The following is a 10,168-nucleotide window of genomic DNA, read 5'->3' on the forward strand; positions in this document are numbered from 1 at the left end:
TACATTTAATTTAAAATTATAGGTAATTACAGTGAAAATACTGTGTTACTTCTGTGTTACATACACTTAAATAAAATTTCAATATTTAAATGTAGTGTCACATACTGTATACAAAGAAATAAGTATACTTTATGCAAAAATTCTGATTTCTTTGAAATCACAACTTTTATTCAATGGTTTTTGAAAAGCAGAAAAGTCCTCACTATGGAACCAGAGCAATGAGTAAGAACAGAACAGGACGAACTTACTCAGTACTGCAGCCACTTTGATTACCATAAAGGACAGTTAAGTTTCTTGCATCCTGGACACTCAGCAAACCGAACCCTGGCAACCAAATCCTCCTGGAATATCTCAATGGCTGCAGCAGAATGAGGTGTCCAATAGTCGTCTTCATGTCATTGGATCAAAGATTCCCTCTGTAATGGTATGTGAGGGAGCTGGCATTCAATGGTTTCTCCACAAAGAAAATTTCACAAACAGGTCTTTTCTCCCCAGCATCCAAGTGATCCAAGTCCATTGATATCCATTTAATAGTGACAGAAGCAAAATAGTGATCGTCACCAACGCAATTAACTCTGTTTCCTGTAATGTTCCTGTTGCTGCAGAGCTTATATTCATGATTTACCAAATGGATGGTAATTTATTTAATCTCCAAAGACAAAAACCACACTGACTTCAATCACTGAACCCTAGTATACTGACCATGCTGCGGTACATGCATGGTACAGGATTTTCCATACTTTCAAAGTTATCTTTCACTGGGGAAGAACATCCAACACCACCTGAAATGTGCAAGTGCAGGTGATCTAGACATTAAAACACAAGCTAAACTAAAGGTTAACCATGTAGTTATCATTCATACCTTATACTGTATAATATAGAGCTGACTAGAGACCAGGGTCTCTGACATGAGAATTACTAGTCTGTTCAACACCTAGCTTTGCATAAAAACAAAACATACAGTATATGAGATCATACTACTGTAGTTTTGATTCTGGCTAGAAGCCCACAGCTGGAAGCTCATCACCAGTACAAAGGTTAGATCTCCACAAAGAATCTATAATCATGTATACAGTATGTAACTATAATGCAATGTACTGTAGCTTAATTTTGTTTTTCACAAAGGCCTGGTCAATTAAGATTTTTTTAAAGGATGACATTATATAGTCAAGTAGCAGATGTGAGACATCCAAACTGTATTTCTCTATAGTGGTGTATGTGAAACAGTAGTCACATATCAAGTATAGGTATGGAATACCTAATCTACAAAACCTGAACTCAATATGAACCATATGCGAAAGGTATGGTATGGTGTGGTATTATACCTTACAAGTGATATACATTAAATTTGTTCAAATCTGTAATGAGTTGTCCTTACTGTGCTAGATCAAATACTGTATAATATATCCCAAATATAGAATCTTCCAATGCAGCCACCTGTGCCTTGTACTTTTATTTTTATGGCCACAAAATTTGTGGCAGATTTGTATATACAGCTTGTGCAGTATATTAGAATAGAGATCACAAGAAGTAAAATCTTGTAACACTGTGGTCTTTTATTAGAGTTTGATTTGTCAGCCTTGCAGTTAATATTAATAGTCTGATCATTTACTCTCCATTCCTATCTTTTTAACATATGAAATTTAATGTGAAAGTGTTTTTATATCTGTTTTATTGAAGAAATACAGATATTTATTTTATTTAATATTTTACAGAAAACTTATAATAATAAAATGACATGTTATTAAACAAATACAGCAGCTATTAGTGTCCGATACCTTGTATAACAATAAAGTACAGTATATGCCACATAATGGATATCAGTTTTCTCTTTAGGAAAGTCACATTCATGCTTTGATGCAGCAAACTGAAATGTCACATAATACAAAACCTTCAGTTTTAATCTGTTCCTGGTGCCCAGTCTATGATGATGTATTTCAAATAACTTTTGTAGGCCTTTTATGGAAATGTGGCAGCAAAGTGATTGTAAGCACTGTTTGGGTGCCTTATATAGGAAATCTGCAGTCATATTTCTTGGTGCACACCACGATGTAACACTCTGAATTTGAATTTAAATTTAGTGTAGTGCCATGATATAGAATTTACAATTCTCATCATTTCACATTTCATCCCATCACTTTCAACAACCGCTTATCCAATTCAGGGTTATGGGGGAGCCAGAGTCTAACCCAGGAAGCGTTGGGCGCAAGGCAGGGTACACCCTGGATATGAGCCAGTCCATCGCAGGGCATACACAGATACAGACACAGACTGGCACGCACTCACACCAGGGCCAGTTTTCTCAGAAACCAATTAACCTACCAGTATGTCTTTGGACTATGGGAGGAAACCAGAGCAACCAGAGGAAACCCTGGGAGAACTTACATACTCCACACAGATAGCACTCCAGGTCTGGAATTGAAGGCCCCAGTTCCACAAAGCAGCAATGCCAAGCACTGCACCATCATTCACCCTCTTCTTGACATGAAGATGAATTTATGAATGACAGCGTTTCCATAAGGTTAAGTTAAAATGTGGTCATTAACTGTTCAGCAAGTGTTCAGTAATTGGTCATTAAGTGTTCAGTATATAGATAAAGGTCTTTCTACATATTAGAAATATCCCAAGACACCAACATTATGCTTAAGGCACTATCATTTAATCGTCTGACCACGCGTTCAACTGCCAGCAGAGATACTTACAGAAATATCAGGGTGTCATTATTCTGAACGAGAAGTGATGAAATTATGTAACCATTATTTTCTCACATTTTTGTCAGTGAGGAGTGAGGAGCTGGACTCTGGAGCGAGTTTGTGTATCTGAATTTCACTTGCATGAATAACAGGTAAAGGGTTAAGGAACCAAATGAAAAAAGGAAACAGGAGAAAAAAATCCATTGTATCTTAACACAAACATGCAAACACTGTCTCCATTGATTATTGAGCTGGCACAATAAAACAGCCTTTCAAAGGCTAATGACTGCAGACAAGCCTATGCACTCTGTACCTATCATACAGTACTTTTTGCTATCCTCACTCTGTTTCCATGCATTCCAAGAATGGTACAGAATTGCAAATTCGGCACCATGTTTTGTCCCATCTGCTTTTTACAGACAAGAAAGACATCAACATTTGTAAGAAACCCATTCTGACAGTCTTGTGTGTGTTGCCGACTTGGCTTAAATTATTTTTAATTTGCAAATAACATCACGTCTAATGTTGGTGAGTGCAATTATTGAGAAGAATTTGCTAAGCGGATGTCTTTAACAAATGGCACCCTACACAAAATTTACGATAAGTGTAAATACAATTAGATGTACCATTCATGACTTTGTATTTTTGAGAGTGCAATCCTGTTCCTCTCTTTAATGTAGATATTACGCCACAAGTGTAAAAAGCCCGAAAGCTGGAATTGTACAAGTCATTAAAAATCTTTATGTCATTCGGCTGCCACAGAGAGGGAATGTCACGTTCGTAACCCCTCCTCTTAAGGACGCTCCAGCCCTTCCTAGTTTGTTACTCATCCACCGCACCTGCTCCTTGTTCCAGCCTCCTTCCCGTCCCCCTTAAAACTAAAAGCCAGACACTCAGGCAGTTCGGGGATCTGCATCTGATTTCCATATCGTGCGAGCCCGGGACCTGTATTTTCCTGGCTCTGTTATGTTTTTGAGTTTGTTTCTGTTTCTGTTTCCGTTCCCCCCCCCCCCGCCGGTTCTGACCCGGTTCCTGTTTTTAACCTGTCTGTTCTCGGATGGACCGCCCGGCTTTGGACTTTGCCCATCTTTGGATTACCTCTGGATTGTTTGCCCCGGACTCACCCCCCTGGACACCTGCGCACCTTGGACACGCCCCTTCGTATTCGTTCCCGATTCCTGCATGGCTTTTTCCCCTGTGTTTCTCCCTCAACCCCAGATTGTGTCGTCCGTATAAGGTCTGGAGAGAACTGTTCGTTACAGGGAACTTGTGTTTTTTTTTTTCAGTCACAAAACATCTCCTCTGTTAGTAGCTATAAATAGACCTTCATTTACGTCCAGCAACTAACCTGCATTACTAGATTTGGGTTTCTTTCTAAGTAACTTGTCCAAAATGTTTATCCAAATCTGATACTGCAGTGCTGTACTTAGAATAACAACTGAAACCCAGTTTATGAAGTATTTTGCACTCCACATTTATGGAACCTATTTCAGGGATATATGCTGTAATTATTTCTAAATTGCACGATTTCCCTGTGTAGGCATGTTATTTCTGGTTTCCTCCAACCTTCCATTGATAGAGTGGCTGTGTTAATTGTTGTCCTTGAGTGTTTGTACCCCGCGATGGGTGTAATCCTGCCTTATGTCCTGTGCTTCCTGGATTGGCTCCAGGTTACCACAAACCTGACTAGGTATAAGGGACTTCCTGATAACTGATGGTTGAGGCAACAACAAATTCCCAAATAATTACAAGCAGGGGTTTGGCGCCCCCTGTAGTTTGTATTTTATTACTTCAAATTTTCCGTGTAAAACTGTTCTCTACAGAATTTCTACTAAGGATACCCGTTTCTAATTATTTCAGTCTTTCTGGCACACAGTGTGTAAAGGGTGGTGACATGACTCTTAACTTTGTTTATTTAGGGTGTTGAAAGGTTTCTTGTTCAGGAATGTCTTTTTCAATGTTTGTTTTAAAACTGGGGAACTTTGTTGTATTGGGTGTTTGTTGATCACTACAGTGAATAATACTACAAATATAGTAACAGGTACTCATGTTTATTTTAAGTCTAAAGTATACATTTTTCATATGTGACAGTGCCTATTACAGTAGCTGCTTAAATACTATGATCTGCTTTAAAAAACATACTGCACATTTTAAGTTACCTGTTGCACCTGTAGTAGAATTTAAATAATTATGAGACCATGTACAGTACATTGTCACATTTATTCTATATTATGTTGTCAAGTGTTCAATTTGGCTTCATAATGCTAACTTAATTGATCAAAGTATATCAATGTACAGTGTATATATATACTGTAAATGTTTATACTTCATATTTATATACTATATTTATATGCCTGATGTTGTCTGGAAAAGAACAGAACAACATAAGAAAGGTAACTGTACTAATGACAGCAAGCCTTTCAGCCCTTTATGTTAATTTGAGTTAACATGTTACTGCAAAGCTGGTAAAACCATACTAATACTATATGCTCTTAGCTATATTTTGTTGAAAATAATACTTGAAATATGACTATCTGTGACTAAGCCATCTGAACAAAAAACCATCTAGAGGCTTTTATTAATAAATGTTTGTTGTTACCCATGTCAGAGCTCAATTATATACTGTAATAATGATGATGATGATAATAAACTTGATTTTATATAGCACCTTTAAAGGTGGCTTCTCAAAGCACTTTATAGAATGACAATAGCAACAACAATTAAAAATAAACAAAAAATACACAAGATAAACATGATGAGAATACGAAGAGGAGACAGTAGATGGTGGTACTAAATACAGTAGGAGCAGAGGGGTAAAGAATGGAACTTGTTAAGTAAAGGCTCTTCTAAAGAAGAAGGTTTTCAGTCTGGATTTGAAGGAGTTTAGAGAAGGTGACTCTCTGATATCCTTGGGGAGAGAGTTCTAGGGCTTAGGGCATAACAGGAGAAGGCCCTCTCACCCATAGAGTCTAGATGGGCTCTGGGGACAGTTAGGAGATCAGAATTAGAGGAGAGAAGGTTGCAAGATGGGGAGTAGGGTGATAATAGCTCAGACAGGTACTGAGGTGCCAAGCCATGCAGAGCCTTTTAGGTGAGCATAAGGATTTTGAAGTTGACAAGAAATTTGACAGGAAGCCAGTACAAGAACTCCAGGATAGGAGTAATGTGATCACTTGCACTAGACCTGGTCAGGATTCTGGCTGCCGAATTTTGGACATACTGGAGTTTGTTCAATATGGATTTAGATACCCCAGAGAGTAGAGCATTACAGTAGTCAATTTGGGAGAAGACACATGCGTTGATCAGCTTTTCAGCCACAGTTAGTGATAACATAGGACGTAGTCTAGCAATATTTCTGAGGTGAAAGAAAGATGTTTTAACAATATGCTGCACATGTGAATTGAATGTTAACACTGAATCAAATATCACGAGGTTTCTCAATTTAGACTGAAGCTCACATACAGTACCATCCACAGACAGGGCTACAGGATGGGCTTTACAAAGTTAATGGGGGGTGCCAATAAGCATGACTTCAGTCTTGTCACAGTTAAGATGAAGGAAATTGAGTCATCCAAGTTTTTATGTCAGAGATTAGATAGAATAGAGACAGCCACATCAGTGTCAGGTTTGGTATGGATGTATATTTATCATCAGCTTAGAAATTATAGTTGAGGCCATGTAATCTAAAGTGGAAACATGTAAATGTTGAAAAGTAGAGAACCCAGTATTGAGCCCTGAGGATCACCAGACTTAACGAGACCAATTTCAGATCTAAATCCGCCAAGAGAGACAAAGTGACAGCAATCAGTGAGGTAAGACTTGAACCATTTGAGAGCAGTGTCTGAAACTCCAAACACAGTCTCAAGATGAGAAAGTAAGATGTCATGGTTAACAGTGTTGAAAGTAGCACTGAGATCAGGAAGAATGAGGATATATAGAGAACCAGAATCCGAAGCTATTAGAAGATCATTAGTTACTTTGACCAGGGCAGTTTCTGTGCTGTGAAGTTGAAGGAAGCCAGATTGAAGGGGTTCGAAAAAGTTATTTACAATGAGGTGGTTATGTTATTGAAATGTGACAGCACATTCTAGAATTTTTGCAAGAAATGGTAAGCTGGAGATGGGGCGAAAATTGTTTAGATTGTCCATAGCCATGTTAGGCTTTTTTGACACGGGGGAAATAGAGGCAGTTTTGAGGACCGTTGGTACAATGCCAGTGCTCAAGGATTCATTTATTATACTGAGGACAACGGGGCAGAGAGAAGTTAAACAGGACTGAAATAAAGTGGTGAGAACAGGATATAATATAGAGGTGGTGGATTTCATGTGTGAAACTAGTTTATTGAGGGATGCAGAGTCGATAATGGAGAAGTTGGAGAGAAGGGAAAAGTTCGACAAGCAGGGAGGAAGTGTGGGAATGATATGTGTTGTGGAGAGAATGTGATGCCAGATGTTGTCGATCTTGGAGCTAAAGAAATCTAAAAAGTTGCAATGAGGGAGGTAATGTGGTGGGGCAGTTAGCCTTTAGCAGTCTGTTGATGGTGGAGAAAAGATGTCTGGGGTCGTTATGGTTATTTTCAGTGATGTGAGAGAAGTAGGTGGATCTAGCAGACTATTGTATCCTTATATTCAGACAAGTAATCTTTCCAAGCCTGATAATGCATGTTTAGGCCAGAAAGAGGTCACCTATGCTCACATTTCCAGGAGACTGCCTTCATAGATTGCAGATGGTCATTGTACCAGGGGGCAGAGCAAGAAAAAGAGATGGTGCAGGTTTTTAGAGGAGCAAAGGTGTCAACTGTAGATAAAAAAGCACTATTAAGAAAATGTATTTTGTTCTCTAGAGAATCAGTGCTAAAGAAACAAGATAAAAAGGATAGAACAGAAGGCCTAGGCTGATCAATTGAGTGTGAGGGGGAAGTGTAGAAACAGGTAATTCCAGATTGAAAAGAATACCTAAGTGGTCAGAGAGGCCTAGATCAAGGGAAGAGGAGTGGGAAACAGTCGTTTGCAACGATTAAGTCTAGGGTGTATCCTTTGTTGTGTGTAGGGCTACGAACAAACTTGAGTTAGATCAAAGCATCCCAACAGGGCTAGAAAATCATTAGCCAAACTGGAAGACCTTGAGTCAATGTGTATATTAAGTACCCAAGAATAAGGTTCCTCTTAAATCTGAGGCATAAAAATGAAAGTAAATCAGCAAACTCACTTAAAAAGGCTTTGTTAGGTTTGGGTGGCCTATAATCAGTGGCAATGATAGTAGAGTGGGGAACAGAGACATTTAAAACAAGGTACTCAAAAGAAGAGAGAAGAGGTACAGGAACAGGACTTAAATTGTAAAGAAGACTGTAAATAATGATGCCCCCACCTGAGAGACGGGATAGGTCAAACAACCCGTACCCAGGAGGGACTAGCTGGTTAAACGGGAGACCATCGTTTTGTCTGTGCCAGGTTTCGGTTAAGCACAGAAAGTCCAGTTTTTTTATCTGTAATAAAGTCACATATAAAAAGAGCCTTATTGTTCACTGAATGGGTGTTTAGTAGTGCTGATCTGGCTAGTCTCGGGGATCCAGGGGGATGCGGAGTGGGTTCCAAGCCCGGTAGTGAGAGTAGATTTTTGAGGTTGGCGCCGGTGCAGGATGGACTTGCAGTCTTGTGCCGAGAGGCAGGGATAGAGACTCAGAAGGTAGACGAAGCAAAGAAATGGCGTCCTGTGCCGTGATGGATGTAAAGTATCGGTCATAGGATCCCAATATTACAGCACTCATCAAATGTCTCTTTTACCAGGAAATAATTCAGTTTCAGTTGCAGTGAGGTGTACCTTAGAAGCATGTTCGATGAATCTGCGACAATGCAACAAGATGGGAAGGAAATCTTGAATCAATGCAGTAGCAGGTGGTTAAAAGTCCTCGGTTGAACAATTTCATCAGGGAGTAGTCGGCAGTAGAAGCAGCAGTCACAATGCAAGTGGAAGTCGCGTTTGTAAATTGCAACTTGAAGTGGATTAAAATAATTAGAAACCAGGGCGGGAGAGAAAGAAAAAAATAATAAAAAGTCGATAAATGTTTTTTAAAACTGAAAAACTGGTGAGAGGAGCGGCAGCCAAACGCGCTAACGTTCCTTATTAACTGAAACCGGAAATTAAATACTGTAGTTCGGGATAAGTCACATGTGATGTGTATAAAGCGGTAACTGAATTGTTCAAGGACTAAAAACTTAATTTCAACGAACCGTCTGAATATGGTGCTTTGAAGGCAGATACGGTAGTGAGAGTCAGTGTCATTTCCACTATTATGTACAGTATTTGAATATTTCACACATATTCCAATTCGTCTAATAATTAACATATATGTATCATTTTATGTGCCAGGGTACATAGACATGGTTTCTGTGCTTTTAAATACACCTTGAATGAAATTAAGTACAATGCTTGAATCCATTGATCAAGGCCGACTTCATGGTTTATTTTCTGGGTGGATCATCCACAGTGAGCAACCTGATACATTTATTGACTGGGGAAATGAAAGCCCAGTGTTAACTTCATCTTAGTCATACTGTATCTTACAGAGTAACACCCAAATGCCTAAAGCTGTCACTAATTAATAGGCTTATTCCCTTTCCTTTCCTTTCAGCAAGGAATAAAGCTTTACCTGTTCCTTTATTCCCTGCTTTATGAGTAAGGATAAAACTAAAATAAAGGTTTAATGATCCAATATTTTAGGAAAAACCTCCCAAAACACAACAATAGGCAAATCAGGCTAAACTACATGATGGATGTTATTATTGTAAAGTGTGGCCACGATCACAAGTACAGTATAAATCCCTTCATAATATATGTAACATGATCCAAACATACTTATATCAGTAATCATTTGTTGGAAACAGTTATCTTATAAGACAATACAAGGAGAGGCTAGTAATTGTATTTTTGTTAGTACATTTTCCTATTCAAGATTTTGTTTTCCCCAGAAAGGGCTACTTTACAGTAACTACTTAGAGTAAAGACACAACTGTGCCTTCCTGTTTCTTTTACGTCCAACCAGGATTATATACCATTGAAATGATGGGAAACCGATTGGTTAGATTGAGTAAATAACTAAGTCTAATGGCATATATCAAAACTACTCAACCACAAGCCCTTTGATTCCACTCCATTGCATACACATCCATCCATTTTATAACCACTTCATCCAATTCAGGGTCGCAGGGGAGCTGGAGTCTACCCCAGCAAGCAATGGGCACAAGGCAGGATACACCCTGGATGGGATGCCAGTCCATTGCAGGGCACACACAGATACACAGACATAGACAAGCACACACTCCAACCAGGGCCAATTCTACCAGAAGCCAATTAACCTAACCAGTACATTTTTGGACTGTAAAAGGTCAGCAAATCACTTAGCTAAAAATTAAACAACATACCATTTTTTGTGTGTTAGTTGTTATGCATTGTAAACAAAGAGCCCTGATTTGTAC

Source organism: Atractosteus spatula, chromosome 1 (assembly GCF_055471065.1).
Source record: "Atractosteus spatula isolate fAtrSpa1 chromosome 1, fAtrSpa1.hap1, whole genome shotgun sequence".
Classification (NCBI taxonomy): Eukaryota; Metazoa; Chordata; class Actinopteri; order Semionotiformes; family Lepisosteidae; genus Atractosteus; species Atractosteus spatula.